This window comes from Chlorocebus sabaeus, chromosome 20 (assembly GCF_047675955.1).
Source record: "Chlorocebus sabaeus isolate Y175 chromosome 20, mChlSab1.0.hap1, whole genome shotgun sequence".
In the NCBI taxonomy this organism is placed as follows: domain Eukaryota; kingdom Metazoa; phylum Chordata; class Mammalia; order Primates; family Cercopithecidae; genus Chlorocebus; species Chlorocebus sabaeus.
In genome coordinates, this window is record NC_132923.1 from 35,533,432 (window position 1) to 35,558,058 (window position 24,627).

A 24,627-nucleotide genomic window follows, 5' to 3' on the forward strand; every position below is an offset into this window, starting at 1 on the left:
CTCTGCTAGATGCTGGAATGAACAAGATAATGCCCTTTCCCCCTTTTCCCATGGAGCTAATGGTCAAAAGCGATTCCTTCCCCCTTCCCTGACTTCCTCAGACAAAGATAATAATTTCATTCTCAGTCCTACCATCATTCATCCATTGAACAAGTATCTAATGAGCAATTACTATATAGTAGGCACTTGCCATATCATCTTGCAATTATTTACTTATGAATCTGTTTTGAGGAAAGAGCCTTTATATATCCTTGTATTTTGAGGACCTAACACAATTCTGGAGTATAATAAATGCAAAGTAAATGTTTTTTGAATAAATAATTGAGTAAATGAAAATATGCTAGCTAATAGACTAGATTTTCTGTTATTTGAAAATTATCAATAATATACCATAAGTTTACAAAAATATCAGCCCTGCTTCACTATAAAAGCTTGCACTGAACATTTTAGAGACGTGAAAGATGGAAAACCTGAGAAATAGTCAAGCTGTTCTAAGATGTTTTTACTACTGGGGTTTCTGCCATATTAACAGGCAAGTTTTTCCCAAGATTGAATTAATATGCTTATAGAATGATCCATCTAAGTTTGAAAAATAATTCAAAGTAGAAATCAGTCTTCGTAACCCATTTATGCCTGAGGTTGCAATTTTTTGAATTTTTGCATGAAATTCATATGTGTTACCTAGAAAAATTTAAGGAACAAAAATTTGAAGAGAAAAAGTTTTTGTTGTGTTCCATTGTTATGTGGCAATCAAAAAATGGAACACTCGGCATAAATGGGTTGGTTAAAGCCAGTATTGTGACAATTTGGTTTGAGGATTTTTTTTTTTTTTCTGGCAGTTGCAACATTTAATAGAGTGAAAACAGAGCTCCCATACAAAGGGAGGGGCACCAAAGGGGGTTGCCGTTGCCGGCTTGAATGCCTAGGTTTATATCCGGATCATTGTCCCTCCCACTGTGCTCTCAGGCAATAGATGATTGGCTATTTCTTTACCTCCGGTTTTGGCCTAATTAGCATTTTAGTGAGCTCTCTTTACTATCTGATTGGTCGGGTGTGGGCTAAGTTGCAAGCCCCGTGTTTACAGGTGGAAGCAGTCACCTTCCCAGCTAGGCTTAGGGATTCTTAGTCAGCCTAGGAAATCCAGCTAGTCTGGTGTCTCAGTCCCCGCTCTCAACAGGAAAACCCAAGTGCTGTTGGGGAGGTTGGCCCACGACCACTCTAACTGCTTCCTGCTGAACTGGGGCATAGTAGGCGTTGTGCAGTTGAGATTTCCTCGGGAGGGGTGCCCGGGACAAGCACCAGCCCATGCCATCACCCTCACAGAGCCCTGGGTATGCTTGACCATTGAGGGCCAGGAGGTTACCTGTCTCCTGGACACTGGTACGGCCTTCTCAGTCTTACTCTCCTGTCCCAGACAACTGTCCTCCAGATCTGTCACTATCTGAGGGGTCCTAGGATGGCCAGGCACTAGATACTTCTCCCAGCCACTAAGTTGTGACTGGGGAACTTTACTCTTTTCACATGCTTTTCTAATTATGCTGGAGAGCCCCACTCCCTTGTTAGGGAAAGACATTCTAGCAAAAGCAGGGGCCATTATACACCTGAACATAAGAGAAGGAACACCCGTTTGGTTTGAGGATATTTTAATTAAGAAATGCAACCTTCACCTACAGAATAGGAGAACATTCTAGGAATCTATCCATCTGAAAAAGGTCTAATATCCAGAGTTTACAAGCATCTTAAAGAAATTTGCAAGAAAAAATCCCACTGAAAGTAGGCAAAGGACATGACCAGACACTTCTCAAAAGAAGATATTCATGCGGCCAATGAACATATGAAAAACAGCTCAACATCATTAATCATTAGAGAAATGCAAATCAAAACCACAATGGGATACCATCTCATGCCAGTCAGAATGGTGATTATTAAAAAGTCAAGAAACAACAGATGCTGGCGAGCATGTGGAGAAATAGGAATGCTTTTACACTGCTAGTGGGAGTGTAAATTAGTTCAACCATTGTGGAAGACAGTGTGGCAATTCCTCAAAGATCTAGAAGCAGAAATACCATTAGACCCAGCAATCCCATTACTGGGTATACACCTAAAGGAATAAAAATTATTCTATTATAAAGATACATGCATGCATATGTCTATTGCAGCACCATTCACAATAGCAAAGGCATGGAATCAACCCAAATGCCCATCAGTGACTGATAGACTAGATAATGAAAATGTAATATTCCATGTATCCACCATGGAATATTATGCAGCTGTAAAAAAGGAACAAGATCACATCCTTTGCAGGACATGGATGGAGCTGGAAGCCATTATCCTCAGCAAACTAATGCAGGAGCAGAAAACCAAACACCACATATTTTCACTTATAAGTGGGAGATGAACAATGAAAACACATGGACACATGGAGGGGAACAACACACACTGGAACCTGTTGAGGGGGTGGAGGGAGAGCATCAGGAAAAATAGCTAATGTATGCTGGGCTTAATACCTGGGCAATGGGATGATCTGTGCAGCAAACCACCACGGCACATATTTACCTATGTAACAAACCTGCACATCCTGTATGTGTACCCCAGAACTTAAAATAAAAATTGAAGGGAAAAAAATGCAACTTTCTACTTCTAAAGGCATCTTCCTGGGATTGAATGCCCAAAATATTTACTGTAATCTGTAAACCTGACAAGATCTGCCACTCTTTTCCCACCTCTCTAACCTCATTTCCTGCCATTCTCTCCCTTCTCATCCTGCTCCTACCAAACTAACCTCCTTGCTATTCCTTGAATATGTCCAGCAATTCTGCCTTGGGATCTTCGCACTTGCTACTCCCTCATCTGCTCTTCTTCAGATACCTTCAAGGCCCACTCCCTCACTCCTTCACTTCCTTCAGGTCTCTGCTCAAATCACCTTTTCAGAAAGGCCTTCCTTGACACCACATCTCAAGCAGCATACCTGCCCCATTCACTCTGGATCATTCCCTAACGTTCTTAGGCTGTTTTACTTTTTCATAGCATGTATTTCTGACATACTATTCTGACATCTGACATACTATTTACTTTTGGGTTTTTTATCTGTCTCCCCTATTAGAATTTAAATTCTACAAGGCTAGAGATTTTTGTAAATTGTACTAGCTATTTTATAAACTCTACAGGGCTAATATTTTGACAATATTTCTAGTGATTAGAAATGTTTTTAAACTTAGAAAGTACCCCATAAATATTTATTGAGTGAATGAATTTGATCAATTTATCTGTAACTGTATACTCAGTATTAATTGTCTCTATTGTGGTGTGTTAACAGCTACGGACTAATATGGTAATAGAAACCCCCTGAATTTATACATTAGGAATTTAGTTTTTTGAATATCTGATATGCATTTTGTTGCTGATTTAGAAGCCCAAAACTGTAGTACTGCACTTTTTCTCTCCCCGAATCATCTTGCCTCAAAATCATTGTATTAGAAAAGGCAGTTCTGTGAACACCAACAGATTCCTGAATATTTAAAAGCCTATATGAAAATGGGGATGGTAGAGGGGACACGATCCTTTCCATAGACAGTTTTATACTAGTGGAGAGCCTCAAAGTCAAAGTGCTGTTTCCTCTGTAGAGAAATTCTTGTGAGAAAGTCTTAAGCATAGCTAATTAGTTCTGAGTGGGAAAAAAGCGCTCTCAGTTAAGAAACTCATTTCATTGACTATTAAGGGAACTTTTTATAAAACCAGCTATGGAAATAAATCAGTGGTTGTAATATGTTTAGTTACAGTCATCAAATGCAAGAAAAGACCAATTATCATAAGGTTGTGAAGAAAAAGAATATCAAAAGTTTCTAAAACGTTTTAATTTAAAAATATCAATTGCACAAATGTTCTAAATATATATTTCGACTATCCTTTTTTTTTTTTTTTTTTTTTTTTAATAAAGACAGGGTCTCACTATGTTGTACAGGTTGGTCTTGAACTCCTAGGGTCAAGTGAGCCTCCCACCTCACCTTCCCAAAGGGTGGGATTATAGGCATGAGCCACTGCACCCAGCCTACTCATCTTTCTTTCCCTATTTCTGACAATTATTTGATGCATCTCAAACTTGCCTGTGAAATATTGATATATTAAGTTAGAAATACCCAATCACCTGCTTTGGATTTATATCGGGTATTATACTAGATTATCATAGAAATGTAATAAAAGGAACCAAGGGCTTACTTAAATTTATGATAAAAATAAAATTTGAGAACAATTTATTAATTAATCCATTTTCCTAGTTAAGTTGCTCTTACCTGTTATATCCAGTTACTATCTTAGTTCTACAATCTGATTTTTCCAAAATTTGTCTATAGCATTTAACTTTCTCCCTCATACTCATGTACACACACATCCAAGCCCATCTGCACAAATGCACACACACAGAAAAGGGATCCTGGTCAAACCTACTTACCAGCTTTATCTATGACATCACATAAACCTTTTACCCCAGCCATCTGGCTGCCATTCCAAGTCCTTAATTTTTTTTCAGCAGCAAGAAGTTTTAATTTGCAACCTGCTATTTCTTTTACTTTTAAACTGGCTTGGCATTCTCACTCAGTACTAACCAATACATTTTTGGAATCAGCTCTTACATGTATGTCTTTTGACCTTCAAAATATTAAGATGGTAGCTGGGTGGTGCAGTGGTGTGCGCCTGTAGTCCTAGCTACTCAGGTGGTTGAAGTGGGAGGATCACTTGAACTCAGGAGTTCAAGATTGGCCTGGGCAACATAGTGAGACCCCATCCCACCTCCCCCTCCCCCCCCAAAAATTGAGAAGACTGCCAAACTTGGATTAGGTTAAGCAGCAGATATGTCGACACTTCAGAAACAAGGGCTAGAGGCCGGAACCAGGCTGGTGTTAGGATGACTAACTCATCCTGTTTCACTTGTTTAGCCCTGAAATTCCCAAGTTCCCGGAATTCCCTGAGTCCTGGGCAAAAGGAGACAGTTGTCTCGCCAGCGAGAGGTGGAAGGAAACTGAAATGAAAGCACCCTGATATTTTGGAGTAGTCCAATGAGCTACTTTGAAAAGAATGGTAAGTGCAGATGTGGTTTTGAGAAGAGTCAGGGCCAGTTAATTTAACTGGTGAGGCAGGATGACAATGACTGTAGACAGACGTCAAGAACTGGAGCCCAGTAATCTGGACTGGGTTAATGTATGTAGCCTTGGGGGTATGTATGGAGTAATATGATACAAAGCCTATGGTGGGAAAGACAGCCCAGGTTCCATTTATTTGATAGGACAGCTGGCAGTGAAATTCTCTCTGACCTGGTGGGAATGAGTTTGCTGATAGAGAGCTTCAGATTATATTTGTGAAATACTGTGGTAGACAGACACAGATAAAATTGAACTCAAAGGGGCTCAAGGTTACACAGCTAAGAAGAGGCAGTGCTAAAGCTTAAGCCCAGATCTTTCTGACCCAAAGTTTGTTGCTCAGGCAACCTTTAAATAAAAGGTTATGCTATAAATTCTATTCAAAGAAATCCACTGTCTTCTAGTAGTTGCGTCAATGCCATTTCCCATTTCCTAGATTGTTAAATTCTTTGAGGGTAAAGACTATTCCATATTTATCTTGGTATGTTTAACTGGAAAAATACTCAGAAGACAATAAGCTTTTGATATATGTTGAATTAAACAAAATTAAATGAGACATAAATAAGCCTTTACTCTTATGAGGTGTTTTTGCTTGCCCCATGGAATGTCGTTCTTCACATTCTGTTCAACCTTAAAGCCCAGTTTGAGTTCTAGAATCTTTAGGTCACAGAGATCTCTCCCTTCTTTGAAATCTACCTCAGCATTTTATCTTTTAATGTAATTAAATCTTATTATTCTGAAAGGTAATACCAGTGGCTTTGTATTCATCACTATTATGCTTACAGCAGACAGTCAATCAACACTGATACTTGAAATCAAAAGCAGAAATCTGTCAATAAATCTGTTCTCTTAATAACAGTTCAAAGCAGGAATGAACGTTCAAAACAGGAAAAGGATTCTAAACCTCCTATCAGCAGCCAGACATGACTATAGTCTAGGTGTTGCTATTAAGTGTGCAAAGAATTCCATTTGTCTTTTTTTTATTTTTTATTTTTTGAGATGGAGTCTTGCTCTGTCACTCAGGCTGGAGTGCAGTGCTGCTATCTCGGCTACAGGCGTGAGCCACCGCGCCCGACACCATTCGTTTGTTTTGTTTTGTTTTGTTTTGAGATGGAGTCTCACTCTGTCGCCCAGGCTGGAGTGCAGTGGCGCGATCTCTGCCCACTACAAGCTCCTGCTCCCAGGTTCACGTCATTCTCCTACCTCAGCCTCCCGAGTAGCTGGGACTACAGGTGCCCGCTACCACACCCGGCTTATTTTTTGTATTTTTAATAGAGATGGGCTTTCACCGTGTTAGCCAGGATGGTCTCAATCTCCTGACCTCGTGATGCGCCTGCCTCGGCCTCCCAAAGTGCTGGGATTACAGGCATGAGCCACCGTGCCCGGCCCCCATTCATTCTTTATGAGAGACTAAGCAGCACCACATCTGAAACTTAGAGACTGTTACTGTGTTGATAAAGTTATTTTTAAAAAAACACTTGTTTATGAAAAGGGATTCTTGGTATTTTTATAGGAGAAAAAATTAAGATATAGTTGCTATCAAAGCTGTCAAAACTGGAATACTTGCAAGAAAAAACTAATAAAAGCCCAATTACTTTGGGGGGCTATATTGCAGCAAACCAAGTTGTGAATATCAAGTTTACATATTCATTATTTCTGAGTGACAGACTGAGGGGACAAATGAAACCACAAACAAGTGAGAACTATACCACTAAGTACAAAAGTAAAATGAAATACACACTTTCTACTTTTGAATCAAAAGTTTTACTTATTTTTGTTTTGTAATCATTTAAGACCTCTAAACTGCAAAAGGGATTTTTTTTTTCCTTAATCCAAATCTCTGCTAAATTCAATTTTCTTTTTCCACTAGGGCTTGGGAAACAGTATGTAACTGAGTACTGACTTGGATTTTGTCAGAATCAGATAGCTGAAGTAAGAGACAAACCAACAGCACATTTCCTGATTCCTGTTTTTGGTGCTGAACAACAATTTCTATTACAGCGCAAGATTATTACTAGTGAATAGATAATTCCAAATTTTTGAGTTGCTATGTGACATAGAATGATCCTGCTTTTAAAACACCAATGGTAAAGTCAGAGCAGAATTAGTGTAAAGTGAATGAATAAAGCATAAGTGACAGGGCTTCTCTGCACAAACCCCTCCCAAGGTCCAGAGAGAAACACAAGCATTGTATTTAGTGATCATGCACTTTTGTACAATTTGTAAAAGTAAGATATGTTAACTGCAATCAATTAATTCCAGCGTCTCTTTTCATTATGGGTTCTCCATTACTTCTCATGGTAGGGATGTTGGAGTGGCTACGCAAACGTTAATATCCACCTGGCTGGGCATGTTGGCTTATTCCTGTAATCCCAGTGCTTTGGGAGGCCTGGCTAGGAGGACTGCTTGAGGCCAGGAGTTTGAGACCAGCCAAGGCAACATAGTGTTACCCCTTCTCTGCAAGAAAATTTTAAAAATTAACCAGATATGGTGGCACACACCTGTAGTCCTAGCTACTTGAGAGGCTGAGGCAGGATGATTGCTTGAACCAAGGGATTTAGGGTTACAGTAAGCTATTATTGAGCTACTGCACTCTGGTCTGGATGACAGAGTAACCTGTTTTTAAGAAAAAAACCAACAAAGATCCAGCTAAGTGGAAGTTGAGTTAAGGATATATTTAGCTTGGATTTAATGGGATAGGCCTATGTGGACTGCAGAGTCTTGTGTATGGTTATATTATAACTAGCTAAGCAAATTCAAGATGGGCTTCTAGCAATACTTCTATCACCCCAAGTACTGACTCATCTAGAATCATGACACAAAGATGCAGGTCCAGACGTGGTCATGGTATATGAATGGGTCTTATGGTGCCGGGCACCGAAAGTATGTGGCTAAGTCAAGAAAAAATGAGAGACGTTTTCTCAAATTTGACAATAAAATCTGAAAATTTTGGAAGACATTATTAATAACAAGTTCATGAATTATAAGCTAAAAAAGCCATTTTCTACCAATAAAAACAAAATAAGACTTCTGATTCCACACATGAAATATTACCTGCTATTTTGATCTGAATGTTCATGTTTCCCCCAAATTAATATGTTGAAACCTCACCATCCATGTTATGGTATTAGAAAGGGGGTCTTTGGTAGGTAGGTTAAATCATGAAGGCTCTGCCCTCCTGAATGAAACTAGTGTCCTTATCAAAGAGGTCCGGGAGAGCTGCTTCATGCCTTCCACTATGTAAGGACACAGTGAGAAGGCGCCATCTATGAATTAGAAAGCAGACCTCACCAGACGCCAAATCTGCTAGCACTTTAATTGTGAACTTCCCAGTCTTCAGAACTATAGAAATACATTTGTTGTTTATAAACACCCAGTTTATGGCATTTTGTTATAGCAGCCCAGAGAGACTAAGACATTTGCCATGGGCATTGCACTTTCACTGTAAACAGCTAGTAAACCAGAAAAAATACATAAAGCAAGTTTTCAGATATATTCAAGAATCTCAATGACTCCAAGCAGAAGAAACAAAGAAAACCACTCTAAGACAAATCATAATCAAATTGCTGGAAATCAGTGATAAAGAGAAACTCTTCAATGCCCAGAGGAAAAACAACACATTATATTCAGAGGGACAAAGAGAAAACTGACAGCCAATTTCTTATCAGAAGCCATGCAGACCAGAAGATAATGAAAATACCTCTTTAAAGTGCTGAAAGGAAACAGAACAAAATAAAACTGTCAACCTACAATTCTAACCCAGTAAAAATATCTTTCAAATACATAGGGAAAACATTGACTTTTTCAGATGAATTCTTTCAAAAGAGTTTATCACCAGCAGACCAGCACACACGTTCGCACGAACACACACATGAACACACATGCACATGCACACATGCATGCATGCACACACACACACGTACACAACTGTAAAAGGAAGTTCTGCAGCCAAAGAAGAATGATACCAGATAGAAATATGGACCTACAGCAAAGAATGACAAGCAACAGAAATGGTAAATATGTGAACATATATAAAATATAATTTCTCTCATTTTTAATTTCTTAAAAAGATATTTATGTCTGTTTAAAGCAAATAATAATGTTTTATGAGGTTGATAATATATATAGAGAGAGCCTTAAAATGTATGACATAATAAGAGCATAAAGGATAAGGAGGAGTATTATTATATAATTTAAATGTTGACTATGACAAGTTAAAGATAAGTACTAAAAATAAATCAGCAACTAAAAAATCATCTAATAGTAGAAATTAAATACCCAATTAATAAGTTTTTTAAAGGAGAAAAAAGGGAAGGACCAGATGAGAAAAATATAAAACAAATAGATGGTAGACATAAGACAATTGGTATCAATAATTACATTAATTCTAAATGCTCTAGACACTATAATTTTAATGTCAGATTGGATTTCTGAAAAAGCAGGATCCAACTATATGCTGTTTACAAGGAATCCACTTTAAATAAAGAGACAGAGATTGGTTAAAAAGAAAAGAATAGAAACAGATATACCTTGTAAATATTACTCAAAAGAAAGGCAGAGTAGCTATATTATTATCAGCTAAAACAGACTTCAAAACAAGGGATATATTAGATATAAAGAGACATTTCACAATGATAAAAAAGTCAATTAATCAAGAAAATATAACAGTCTTAAAGTACATGCATCTAATAACAGAGCTTAAAAACACATAAAGCTAAAACTAACAGAACTTGAAAGAAAAATAAATAAACCTACAGTTATAGTTCGATATTCTAACACTCCTCTCTAGTAAATGAAAAAAAAAAAATCATTAAGCGTGTAGATGACCTAAGCAACACTATCAACCAACTTGGCCTAACTGACATATATAGAACACTCTAATCAATACAGAGTATCCATTATTTTCAAGTGCCAATGGAATATTCACCAAGAAGAAACAGATTTTGGGTCACAAAAGAAGTCTCAATGAATTTTTTAAAAGTAAATCAAATAGACCATTTCTCTTACCAAAACTGCATGAAACTAAAAGTTAATAACAAAAAGATATCTGAAAAAAAAACTTTAAATATTTAGAAACGTTAAAAAACCCTTCCAAATAATCATAGACTGTAGAAGAAATCATAAATAATTTAAAATATATTTTGAAAATAGCCAGGCATGGTAGCATGCACCTGTAGTCCCAGTTACTCAGGAGGCTGAGGTGGGAGGATCACCTAAGCCTTTGAAGGTTGAGGCTGCAGTGAGCCATGATTGCAACAGTGCACTCCAGCCTGGGTATCAGAGTGAGACTCTGTTTCAAAAAATTTTTTTGAACCAAATGAAAATGAAAAAGTCAAAACCTCATTACCTATACCTAAAGCAGTTCTTAGGGGGAAATTTGTAGCATTTAATAATTATATTTAAAAAGAATAAAGTTCTAAAATTAATGACTTAAGCATATACCCGAAGAAACGAGAAAAAGAAGAACAAATGAAACCTAAAATAAGCAGAAGGAAGGATGTGACAAAATTTATGGTATTGTTCAATGCATAGAAAATGACCAAACAAAACAAGATATCTTGTTTCAGTCCAACTTAGAAAAGATTAATCAAAGTAATAAATTTTGTGATGGACTGAACTGGTCATATAGTTGTTTTGATTTCTCTGTCACTCACAGCAGTCAATCACCAACTCCAACCTTTGTAATGCTTTTCTCATCTGTTCAGTGTTTTCCCTTAACAAAATCACTTCACCACTTGAATTTTGTATTATATTACCTCCCAAAGAGAGATCACTCTACATCTAACTTGTTTCCTTACCTCTAGACTCATCTTCCTAAAAATCCTTCATGTATAAATTGGCTCATTTATTTATCCAAAAATATTATGCAGCACCTACTATGTACCAAGTAATGAACTCTTCACTGAGGTGAATACAACATGGTTCCTGTTATCGAAGATCTATTGAACATCTCAATCAAGTGAAAGAGATTGGCATTTACATAAATAAGTGTAATTCAATAAAATCAGTGTATTACACCTGGCATATGTGTGTGTGTGTACTAGTGATAGTAGTAATAGTAGTCCGTTTTCATACTACTATAAAGAAATACCTGAGACTGGGTAATTTATAAAGGAAAGAGAGTTGGCTTGCAGTTCCACATGGCTAGGGAGGCCTCAGCAAACTTACGATCATGGTGGAAGGCAAAGAGGAAGCAAGGACCTTCTTCATGTAGTGGCAGGAGAGAGAAGAGCATGAGCAGGGGAAATACCAGATGCCTTAAAACCATCAGATCTCATGAGAACTCACTCACTATCACAAGAACAGCATAGGAGAAACCACCCCCATGATCCAATCACCTCCCACCAGGTCTCTCCCTAGATAAGTGGGGATTATGAGGATTACAATTCAAGATGAGATTTGGTTGGGGGCACAAAGCCCAACCATATCAGAAGGTTAAATGGTTTCAGGGACTCAACACTGCCCTTTGTAGAAACTGGGAGCATAGTTAAGTGCACTGACCCCAACGAAGAATACCTGGGTTCAGATCCCAGGGCCATCACTTACTAGGTGAGGGTTCTTGGGTGACTTCACCTCTGAGTGTTTATTTTTTCACCTGTAAAATGATGAATTTAAGAATTAATAAGTTAATATATAAAATGTATGTAAACTGTTTAGAACAGAGCTTGGCATGTAGAATCCACTATATAATACTTCTTGGCTCTGGGTAAACTACTGCTCTGAACTGTCATTTCTTGATCTGAAAAAGGGCACAAATTGATAACTTCTGTGGTCCCTTACAACTTGGAGGGACCTTGTCAATGTTTTGAATCTTAATATTATAAAATCAAGCCATGTAGTATCTCAAGAAACATACTATAGTCTATTGAAGTTTTATTTAAATCTATTGTTCTTTAACAAAGTCCAACCATGTGAGAACAGCCTATTTTCTCCAGTTGAGAAGGCAATGTTTAATTACATTCTAGTGATTTAAAGTAAGCTGAACAAATCTGTAAAATAAAAAGTTGGAAAGAAAGGTTTTAAATATAAATGTATAATCTGAATATATTGTCTCTGCAGATGTATATTTATTCATTTGATTGCATAAACAAATAAAACTAAATCAAGACCCACAGAAACAAAGCCATTTCATTATCAGGAAACTTCACTTATTTTAGCTGTAATTACCTTCATGAAGATTCCCACAAAGGGTGATGTCATACTGAATTTAACCATACTAAGGAAGAGCATCAAGTTGCATTTTAACATTGTCAAAGCTTTTAAATACACATGCCATCACAGAAATACACATTTTGCAATTGACTAGGATTTAATCACTTGCACACTTTTATAAAAAGAACTATTTTTTAGTACGCTTACTCTGAAAGAGTGTGAAATTACAAGTTCTAACTATACTAGACTAAGTTCCTTGGTAGGCCTAAGACATTTTCTGTAAGAAAATTATCAAATACACTTTGGATTCCAACATGTTGGCTATAGTCCATTTTAATTATAAGCTTTTCAGATTTGCTTTTAAAAAAAGCAGATCTCTTGGCTAAATATGTAACTGACATCCACAATTTAAAATCAGACAAACACTCAAGTGGATACTATTTTAAATAATATATGATTAATAATAGTCATTTGTTTCTTGAACTGTTACTGGAACTGCAGAATGCAGTCTGTCCTCTTATTTCAGAAAAACAGGTATCCTGTCTCCTAAAACTAACCCTCCCACAATTATGCCTGATAACCTTCCCTCTGTCACCCACTTTTGCCTAAAAATATGCTTAGATTATATAACTATATAATATCTGTGTCTATATATCTATTTCTGAATCTCTATCTCTATATAATTTATCACATGTCCAAATGGAATTTTTTTTTCTCCCCACCTCACTCCTTTCTCTCCTTGTTTCTAATCTCGGTTAATTGCATCTCTATACCTAATCATTCTATGTAGAGATCTCTGAGCTGTTCTTTCCTTTCTCATTTTCATCTTGATTTAATCAGCCACTAAACTCAGACGGCATTTTCCTCCTTAGTAACCCTTGGATTTAATCCTTTCTCACCACTTCCACTGCCATAGGTTAGAAACTCCATCCTCATCTCTTGCATGGATTTTATTCTTACCTGATTATAGTAATTTTTTACCTGATCTCTGTGTTCAATACACTACTTTCCTTTCATATTACTCTGCACAGTTCACAAAGATTATTGTTCTTGTCTAACTGTTGCATCATATTGTAATTTTTGGTTTATATGTTTTGTCTTCCCTTCTTGATTTGGAGGCATTCACTACATTTGTGTCAAATGAATGAGCATGATGTTCACTATTTTCTTTAAAATAAAGATCTACTAATTTGCTAAAATAAATTACACTTTCCTGGAGAATCAAATTGATGAAGAAAATTAGACCATTGAATTTAGCTATGTTTTTCTTATTACTAGTATATTTATTGTGACTCGGATCTTTCCAAAACAGATGTTTTTTGTTTAATTTCTGTTTTTCTCTAGAGACAATGCTCTGTTGCCCAGGCTGGAGTGCAGTGGTATACTCATAGCTCACCGCAGTCTTGAACTCCTGGGTTCAAGTGACCCTCCATTTCAGCCTTCTAAGTGGCTAAAACTACAGGCATGTGCTATCACACCTGGCTAATCCGATACAGGTGTTCTTAACCTGGGATCCATAAATAGACTTCTAAGAGATGTATAAACTTTCTAATATTTATAGGAAACTTTCTGTATTATTTCTGTGGTGAATGACCATAGTTTTCACCAAATTCTCAAAGAAGTCTGGGTTGCCTATGTGCTGAAAGCGCACTGTGGTGGGTTTGCATCCCAGCTCCACTACTTACTGACTGTCGGACCTTTGGCAAGTTCTTTTACCACTCAGTGCCTCACACAACTTTCTCATCTTTAAATTGGAGGATAATAAGAGTAATGGTCTGATAAGGTTTTTGTGAATATTTAACATGTATGTAAAGTCTTTAGCATACGGGCTAAGTGGTTATGTGGTTTTTGCTAGAAAAATGCCCGTAACATTTTTTAAAATACAAAATTTAAAATTACCGTTAGTGAAAACATAGGATTTAAAGCTAAAAAGATAGGTCAAAGTTGGAAATTTAGGTTTAGAAGTTAACATAGAAGCAGCAATTAAAATTGGGAGTGGTCCCAATGGGAGAAAGAATGAATAGAAGGGCAAAGGATTTTGGATTAAGCCCACAGTAAAGTGAAAGAGGAGGGAAAAGAGCTCATGAAGATCTTAGTGGATTCTTAAAATTTAATGCAAGAATTTTACTATGAAAGGTACGAGGACTGTGTAGTCCTAACACTTTGGGAGAATGAAGCAGGAGGGTCGTTTGAGGCAAGGGGTTCAAGACAAGCTGGCCAACATAGTGAGACCCTGTCTCTAAAATAAGTAAAAATAAATTTTAAAAGGTATGATTAAGTCTTCCTTAAACCAAGGAAAATGAGGAATATGAAGGGACTATGAATTTTGTATTAGTTTTCTAGTAACAAATTACCACAAACTAGTTGGCTTAAAACAACAGAAAATTATTCTCTCACAATTCCAGGGGACAGAAGCCTAAAATTAAGGTCTCTGCAGGGCCATCCTCCTTCCAAAGGCTCTGGGGAAGAATCTTTCCTTACCTCTTCTTGTTTCCAGTGACCTCAGACAGTCCCTGGCATTCCATGGCTTAGAGCTGCAGCATCACTCCAATCTCAGTTTCCTTCTTCATATGGCCATTTTCCCTCTGTGTGTCTCTATGTCCAAATTTCCCTCTTCTTTTTATGATACCAGTCATTGGATTTAGGGCCCACTCTAATCTAGTGTGACCTCATCTGAATTGGATTACATCTACAAAGACCCGATTTCCAAGTAAGGTCACATTCATAGATTCCTGATGGACATGAATTTTGGGGGAACAGTTTTCAACCAAGTAGAAAAAACTTCAGCTGCTTCAGAGTTCAGAGAAAGTTATGAAGAATAGCTCAGAGATCTCTACATAGGATAATTAGGTGTAGAGTTGCCATTAATTGAGATTGGAATTAAAGAGAGAAGGGAGTTGAGGTGGGGATTTAAAAAACCATTTCATTTGGACATGTTGAATTTAAGATGGGATTGGGACATCAATATAGGGATGCATAGTAGTTGAAAATGTTGATTAGGAGTTCAGATAAAAGACTGGGGTTGGCAGGGTGCGGTGGCTCATGCCTGTAATCCCAGCACTTTGGGATGCCGAGGCGGGCGGATCACGAGGTTAGGAGATCGAGATCATCCTGGCTAACACGGTGAAACCCCGTCTCTACTAAAAATGCAAAATAAATTAGCCGGGCGTGGTGGCGGGCACCTATAGTTCCAGCTACTCGGGAGACTGAGGTGGGAGAACAGCTTGAACCCGGGAGGTGGAACTGGGGTAAATATTCTGAAGTAAAAGATATATTATGAACATATTTGAAGAAGTGAAATGGATGAATTATATAGAGTGCATGATGAATAAAATGATAAAAGGATTTGTAATCAGAGTTCTCCAGGAAAACAGAACAAATAGGATGTACAGTTGGTCCTCTGCATTGGTGGGTTCCACATCTGCTGATTCAAAAAACTTCAGATTGAAAATATTTGAAAGAAATATCTGTAGTGAACATGTACAGGCATTTTTCTCTTGCCATTATTGCCCAAATAATATGGTATATTTACATAGTATTTACATTGTATTGGTTATTGTAAGTAATCTAGAGATGATTTATACAGGGGAATGTGCATAGGTTATATGCAAATACTATGCCGTTTATATCAGGGACTTGAGCTTCCTTGGCTTTTGGTATCATAGGGAGGACATATAACCAATCCCTCACAAATACTGGGGCATAACTGTATCTGTATCTGTATCTGTACATGTATATGTATATGAGAGTGTGTATTTTTTTAAAGATATTTATTTAAAGGAATTGGCTTGTGTGGTTGTAGGGGCTGACACTTTGAAGCCTGCAGGGCAAGAAGTTTGAAATTTTTAAGGTGGGCTGATCAGCAGGCAGGAAAACCAGAAACTCAGGCAGGAGTTAATGCTGCAGTTTTGAGACAAAATTTCTTCTTCTCTAGGAATCCTCAGTTTTGCTCTTAAACCCTTCCAACTGAGTGCATACAACCCACTGCATTATCTCCTTTAAAGTCAACTGATTGTAGATGTTAGCCATATCTACAAAATACTTTCACAGCAGCATCTAGATTAGTGTTTGATTAAATAACCAAATACTTTAGCCTAGACAAGTTGACACATAAAACTAACTTTCACAGGAGTAAAGAACAAATCCAGCAATTAATAGGAAAACAAAGGTATAGAAATACAGATGCTCCTCAATTTATGATGGGATTTTGTCCTAAGAAACCCATCATAAATTGAAATTGTCTTGAGTTGAAAATGTATTTAAAACACCTAACCTACTGAACATCATAGCTTAGCCTACCCTACCTTAAACATACTCAGAACACTTAAATGAGCTGTCAGTTGAGCAAAATCATCTAACACAAAGCTTATTTTGGAAGTGTTGAATAGCTCATGTAATTTATTGAATACTGTACTGAAAGTGAAAAGAAGAACGGATACTCAAAGCACACCTTTTCTAAACATGTATCACTTACTCACCATCATAAAGTTAAAAATCATAAGCTGAACTATTGTAAGTCAGGGACTGTCTGTACTGACAGGTAGTTAGTCAGAGAGGCAGAAAACATGAAGAAAGAGGGCAGAGAACATGAAGAAAGGGGGCAGAGAACGTGAAGAAAGGGATCAGAGAAGCCAAAAGGCAGAGATCATCAAGATGATCAACCGTGTCAAGTCCTATTAAGAAGTCACATAAGTTAAGAGCCTAAATCTCTTCGTGGAATTTGACACTTAGTTAGTTGTGACCTAGCAAGATCTGCTTCAGTATAGTTTAAAGAAGGAAGCAAGATAGCAATGAGCTGATAAATGAAAGGGAGTTGAGGGAGTAAGGATATTATTGCAATATATTTGTAGAAACAATAATCAAAATGTTCTAAAAACCACTTTCCCTTCCTTCTACCACCAAATTATCTGGGTCTTCCCCAGGGCTAAAACCACTCCCTGAGGGGATAACCCAGCAACAGGTGCAGTCACGGCTGTTTAGATGCCAAGCATTATGGAAATTAGTTTCATGTCACAGATGACAAATTAGAATTAGTAATACTTTAAGATATATTAGATAATCCCTAGAAAAAGTTTTTTATTTTTTTGTAGAAAGACATGGAAATATATTCATTATCAAATAATATTACTTTAAAAAGTTAGCTGTCATCTATATTCTTTTCTGAGTATCAGGAAAGATTGCAACTATCTGTGACATGACCAGTTTTGTTAAGTGGTCATACTTAAAGTCTGGCTAATTAAAAACAAACACAGTCCATATAGAGTACACTTAGGGTATGTGGGTGCATAGAATTATTTCATCATGAGTAAATAGAACTTAAATTGGTTGTTTATCAAGGTAAATATTCATTTGTCTCTAATGAAGTCAAGAAGAACAGTTACTTGGAATAAAAATGCCATCTAAAATACTTAACTTCCACAATTGGTAGAAAGTTTTTTGACACATAATCTTAGTATCTATTCAGTAAGATAATAATCTTATATGTTTCTTCTTAACTGAAAATATATACACAAATTATTTGGGCCTCCCTAAGGCAAAAACTATTCTCTGAAAGGCTTCTTCTAGCATTCATGAGAAAGTCCATTGGCTCTATAAATTAAAATTTACAAAATATTTCTTTTGTTAAGAGTGACCTTTCGGGGGGAGGGGGGAGGGATTGCATCGGGAGTTATACCTGATGTAAATGACGAGTTGATGGGTGCAGCACACCAACATGGCACAAGTATACATATGTAGCAAACCTGCACGTTGTGCACATGTACCCTACAACTTGAAGTTTAATAATAATAAATAAAAAAAAAAAAAAAAGAGTGACCTTTCGGAGCCTCTCTTGGCTATGAAAGGTCACTCTTAACCTCAAACTTGTGGCCACTATTATCAGTCCACCACATTAAACAGCTGTTGTGTTTGGATGAAAGCACTGAGTCTAATTTATACCAAAAAGAGCTGATCATTTTTGAGCCTTTTTCTATTTGTAATCAGTCAAAAATTGCTGAGTGTACTTTACATGCAAAATACCATGCTAAACATGGTGGAAAGAGGACCGCATGAGTGGTGGCAACCAGAATGCAATGATAAAATACGATCTTCCTGACAAAGATTATGATGAATCTGTTCGGTTCCTTTCACTTGAATGCAGCCAGGCCGAAAATGTAGTTGGCATTGAAGATAAAGATAAAAGTAGGACAATAATCAAGTCCTCTGACTTTCAAGGATTTACATCTAACTTTAATCTGTTTATTGATCTGACTCAAGGAAATAGAATCTTAGCATATTAAAGTTGAAGGACCCATAGATAGGCAAAATAACACAGTGGTTAAAAGCTCTGGAACCAGATAGAGTCAGGGTCAAATACCAGAGCTAAACACTCTGAATTTCAGTTTCCTCATTAATAAGATAGGCAATAACAGACACACACACACACACACACACACACACACACACACATATCAGTTGTGAAAACTTAACGCATCTAGTGTGTGGGTCCTAGTACATGGAAGATAACCAATATAGTGGTTATTATTATTAGAACATATATAGTCCAAACCTCTCATCTACTAGATGGTGACATTCAGTCTCCAAAGGAATGTTTAAGGCGAGTGGCAGACAAGTTAGGAATAAATTCGGAATGCTTTAACTGGGGGCAGGCTTCACTCTGAGAACTAAGCATTTCCTCAAAGTGTGCTGGTGCACGTTTCATATATTCCACATTAAACACTTATTTAATTCTTACTACTTTTCCTAAAATAACAATAAGCCACACTTTTCTCTACTTCTTTTTGAGATCTGCACAAATACCAATGTTTGGTCTCAGAGTCAGCAACTATTTAATCTCATAATTCTTTCCATTGTTTTTCATTAGAACATAGGTTCTAATGCTAGACTTTATAGAAAAATACACCTGTTTCAGTATACCTTCAATTGCCTTTAAGTCTACTTTCCCATTTGTCCTTCATTTTTCTGCTTTTCTCTTCCACTACTCTTTATCACAATATAGAAACATAGTATTTTCCTCCACTTTTGAAGAAGGCATTGCACTGATTTATCTTCACTGTTCCCCTTGACGCATCTCTATTTTTAGTACTGATGGATCACATCGGTAGAATTGTAACTGAACTACTGATATATGGGCCAGTTTTTGACTTTCAGAGCACCCAGAGGAAAATGATGAGGTGCAGAGATTACTTGGAGGCCTGGGTCTGGCAGTGGAAGAGATATCTGAAGGGCAGTCAAGTAGTCAAGGTCCTTAGGCCTTACTGGAATTATCTGTCCTTCAGACTCTGCTGTATTTCAGCCTGTAAATCCTAAACTGCTTTTCTATCCCCTTCTCATTGATCTCTGAAATATCGGGTACTCTGGACAGACCTTAAAATTTGAAGTTGGTTGAACTAGGTTCAAAAACTGAGTGTTAGACACTAGCCTTGTGTCTGATCAAGTTGCTTAAAATTTATAAACTTCAATAGACTGTAAAAGGGAGCTTAAACCTATTTACCAGTTATTATTATGGTTAACTGAGATAACTGAGATAATGAACATAAAACACCTGATAGTAAGCTCCTCTCGTGATCCTAATTTTGACTTGACAGTTTGATGCTGATCTCCTGTATGCTTTATTTTTATTACTCATTTAGTTATAGGCAATTTATGATGAAGGTAAATTGAAGAGAACATGATTTATTGATGTTATTTTTAGACAAGCGGCTTTCCATTTGGAAATTATTTTTTACCCTATCACATAACATGCCGTTTAAAAAAACAATGCAATATGTATAATGGTATCCAGAGGTACTAGTTAACTAACGTGTTAAGCAACATCTTTGCTCTAGATTAGTCCTAGGAATATTTTGATTGTAAGTTATGTGAATATCAAGTTTATTTTATTTTGCTTAATTAATTTACACAGCGAAATGCACAGATTTATTTTATTATTTTATTTTAGATTCAGGGGGTACATGTGCTTGTTACATAGTATATTGCATACTAGTGAAGACTGGGCTTCTAACATGCCTATTACTCAAATGGAGAACACTGTACCTGATAGGTAATTTTTCAACATTTGCCCCCTCCAACCTCCCACTTTGGGAGTCCCCAGTGTCTATTACTTCCATCTTTATGTCCATGTGTATCCATTGTTTAGCTCCCACTTATAAGTGAGAACATGCAGTATTTGTTTTTCCGTTTCTGAGTTAGTTCACTTAGGATTATGGCATCCAGCTCTATGTTGTTGCAAAGGACATGATTTCATTCTTTTTGTGGCTGCAGAAATGCAATCTTAAGTGCAAAACTGGATAGGTTTTGACAAGCAGATACACACATATAACCAATAACTAATCAAGATTATCACCCTGGGGCTTGGCACAGTGACTCAGCCTGTAATCCCAACACTTTGGGAGGCTAAGGCAGGAGGATCACTTGAGCCCAGGAGTTTGTGACCAGCCTGAGCAATATAGTGAGACCTCATTTCTAAAAAAAAATTTTTATAAAAAGATTAGCCAGGTGTGGTGGCTTGTACCTGTAGTCCCAGGTACCCAGGAGGCTGAGATGACAGGATTGCTTGAACCTGGGTCGAGGCTGTAGTGAGCCAGGATTGTACCACTGCACTCCAGCCTGGGTGACAGAGTGAGACCCTGTCTTGGGGGGAAAAAAGTGGGGTATCACCCTGGACATTTCCCTAGAGCACCTTTCCAATCAAGCTTCACCCCTGTAGGCAACCACTTACTCCATCGGCATAGGTTAGTTTAGCCTGTTTTAAAATTTCACATAAATAGGATCAAACAGTGTTTATTCCCTTGTGTCTGGCTTCTTTTGATCAACATAATATTTCTGATATTCAGTCATCTTTCAGATTGTATCGGTAGATCATTTTTAAATTGCTTATAGTATTCTGTCACATGACTGTATCACATATATATTTTTAATCCATTCTCCTTCTGATTGATATTTCCATTGCTTTCAGTTTGAGGCTATTACAAATAAAACTGCTACAAACACTCTTGTGCAAGTATTTTTGCGAGCACATGTATTCACTTCTCTGAAAAAATACTAGGAGTCAAATGAGTTAGGCCACAAAGTATACGACATTTAACTGCCAAACAGGTTTCCAAAGTCCTTTGACCATTTTACACTATGCCAATTATGTATGAGAATTAATTTTAGCCTTGTTATATTAATTTGCATTTTTCTAATAACTAATGATGCTGCATACCTTCTTCCTATGATTACATACATGAATATATCTTCTCTGGTGAAGTGTCATTCAAGTCATTTTAACATTTGAGTTATTGTATTTTTAGGTAGTAGAATTTATTTATTTGGATGTAAGTCCTTTGTCAGGTATATATATTTTGAATATTTTATCTCAATCTCTGGCTTTACTTTTTTCTTAGCAATATATTTTGCTAAGCATCTTTTAATTTTCATGAAGCCCTATGTAGCAATTTTTTTCTTTTAAGGTTAGTGACATGTGCCCTCTGTAATAAATCATTTTTTAATTTGTTCTTTAGCTTAAAAAATTAACAGTTAATGAATAAGAATGTATTTCTACATTCTTTAATTCTACATGTAAAGAAAAATTAAGCAAGATATTTTGTGAATAAATTTTAGATCAAATATGTATTATACCTCAAAGTTTCCACTATTTCATTGTTTTGAACACAAAGATTCAAAGTGGTCACAAAGAATAGCAGCTTTAAAGTAATTTAATTTCTATTTCTTTGCCTTTACAATAACTGTGCTATTGTTTAATTGAATCTATTACCTAAACAAAGGATTATGTAGTATTATCAAATGGGCTAGAGATTTGAATTAAATCTGAAGAAAACTCAAACTATTTCTAACCATTATAAATCCTAAACCAAGGTTTGGTGAACTTTTTCTGTAAAAGGCCAGATAGCAAACATGTTAGGCTTTGCAAGCATTATGGTCTCTGTACCAGCTGAGGTGCTATAGTGTGAAAGCAGCCACAGACAACACATAAATGAATTAGCATGACTGTTCTAACAAAACTCCACTTATGGACACTGGTATTTGAATTTCATAATAATTTTTACATCACTAAGTACTGTCCTTCTAACTTTTAAAAATCATTAAAAAATATAAAAACCATTCTTAGCCCATGGGCTGTACAAAAACAGGCAGTAGGCAGATTTGGCCCAGGGGTTATAGTTTGCTGTCCCATGGCCTAGAGAAAGTTGTTTCTGTCAGTGTTCCTTGTTGTCCCCTTTTGTGAGACAGGTTTATTTCTAGTTCATTCTAAATATGCTGGTAAAGCCATTTGAGTACAGATCTCTTTACAAAAGAGGTATCATTAGATTCTTTGATAGGCTTTAGACTTTATCACCTGCCTCAATGTGCTAATTGAGCTCAGGGTAGAGAAAGATGCTTGTGCACAAATCCCTAGAAAAGGCAGCTTGAGTCCTACCGTATGTCTCTGGGTTTCTGCATTCATTTTGCTTTTGACCTGTGAATTTCTTAAATTTCTTCTCAGCTCAGTTATATATTTTATCCAGCATCTGCGGCCATTTTCAGTAGCAGAATTATTCAGAGTATTTTGCCATTCTGCTAGAAACAGTGACCCTCTAATCACAAGTGATTTTTACTCACATTGCTTAAGTCACTGTGTTGGTCCACCTTCTTTTATTACCTTACATAAGTTTTCAAAGTTTTGGAGGTTAATGTCTTAGACAGACTTTTCAATTCCTTCCCAGGAATTATACTTTACACTCAGGCTTTCTTAATAAGAAAGTGTCACTACTGGTGCAATGGGTTTAATCGGGCTGCTTAGGATACCTATAATGTAGGCAGAAACTTTAATCAAGATTGAATTAGTCTAATTATAAATGAAACCTAGATATCTTGTCTGTTATAAATAATAGATTTTAAATTTATTAAATCAGTAATATCAAATAGAAAGTAACACTTAATGGATAAAGATAACTCTATTGAATCTGTTTGATGTAGGTAGGATTTCACAGACCATCAGCTTTATAAGGATCATTTAAGTTTTATTCTCTTAACTGTCCACACACAATTTCTGGAACATTCACCAAATAAGATATGTGTGATCTACTTTAGAAATAGTTCCAAATTCTGATAAATTCTTCCTGTATGAATAACCTCTAGCAGACTCTTCCAAATGGAAATTAATGCTGTCAACTCAATTTTTATAGTGCCATTCAGACTTCTAATTTGTACATGAATTCCAAATTCTTTGGACTTTCCTTAATGATCATATGATTAAAACAGATAAATGAACAAGAATTCTGTACTACCAATATAATTTAGGTTTTGCAAAAAAGAATGTAGCTGGCCTTTGTCCCTGGTCCCTAGGAAGGAGACTGTAACTCCTTGAAATTTCCCCATGATCAGAGTGTCTTCATTATTTATGGTGGGCTAATGATAGTTTAAACTAATGTGGTGACTCAAGATGGGGTCTGGACATTCTAGAAAGGGCAACCATGTGATTAGAAGGTTGGTACTTTTTCAGCCATGTGATACCAGCCTGACCTGCAGGGAGGGAAGTATGGAGGTTGAGTTCCACTGCATGGCTATGATTCAGTCAATCATACTTATGTAATAAAACCCCAATAAAAACTCTTAAGCACCAAGGCTCAGGTAAGCTCCACTGGTTAGCAATTGTCACACAACAATCCACCAGAAGATGATGAATTCTAACTCCATGGAGAGAGGACATGGATACTCATATTTGGGCCCTCCCAGACCTCTTCTTTTGGTTCTGATATGTACACTTTTTGCTATAATAAAAGTTTTATCATAATTATAGTGCTTTCCTGTATTCTGTAAGTGTAATAATTCTAGTTAATGATTGCAACTGAAGGGTTTGTAGGTTATCCTCATGTATTTGTAACCAGCTGATCAGAAGTGAGAGCAGCCCTGGAAGCCCCCAAGCTTGTGACTGGTGTCTGAAATGAGGGCAGTTTTGTGGAGAACTATGCCCCTAACCTATGAAGTTTAGCTTACTTCTGGGTAATTCAGGTCAGAATTGTATTGCAAAGGCTTTATCATATTATTATCACTTGTAGTTACATTTACCCTGAGGTACCTTCTCATATCTCTAAGTTCGCATAGGAGTTGTGGTCATTTTAAAAGAGTAAACCTATTTCTCACTATACAACAAAAAAGAAACCACTGTAATTGTAGATACTAATTATTTCTGAAGTAAACTAAACACAGACACTATTCATCCAACAAACTTTTATTAAATATGTTCCACAGTTATATTCTACTTGTCAGGATACAAGGATAAAGCACATAACTCCTGCTGTCAGAAAGCTTATAGTTTAGGAAACACTCAGACAAACCATTATAGTTGAATTAGTCAGTG

General features: G+C 36.7%; 1 long non-coding RNA gene across 4 annotated transcripts in view; it reads right to left on the bottom strand.

Annotated features, from left to right (window-relative positions):
- The window catches only part of LOC103224359 (uncharacterized), a 65,104-nt gene that overhangs the window by 21,913 nt on the left and 18,564 nt on the right, over positions 1-24,627 (bottom strand). For 2 of the 4 annotated variants that reach the window (XR_494098.3, XR_005240367.2), the window contains exon 2: positions 11,679-11,727. This is a non-coding gene — a long non-coding RNA (uncharacterized lncRNA). Of the gene's footprint in view, positions 1-11,648; positions 11,728-14,765; positions 17,918-18,099; positions 18,718-24,627 lie in introns of those variants that run through there. The other 2 variants (XR_012090015.1, XR_012090016.1) reach the window with 2 other exon arrangements.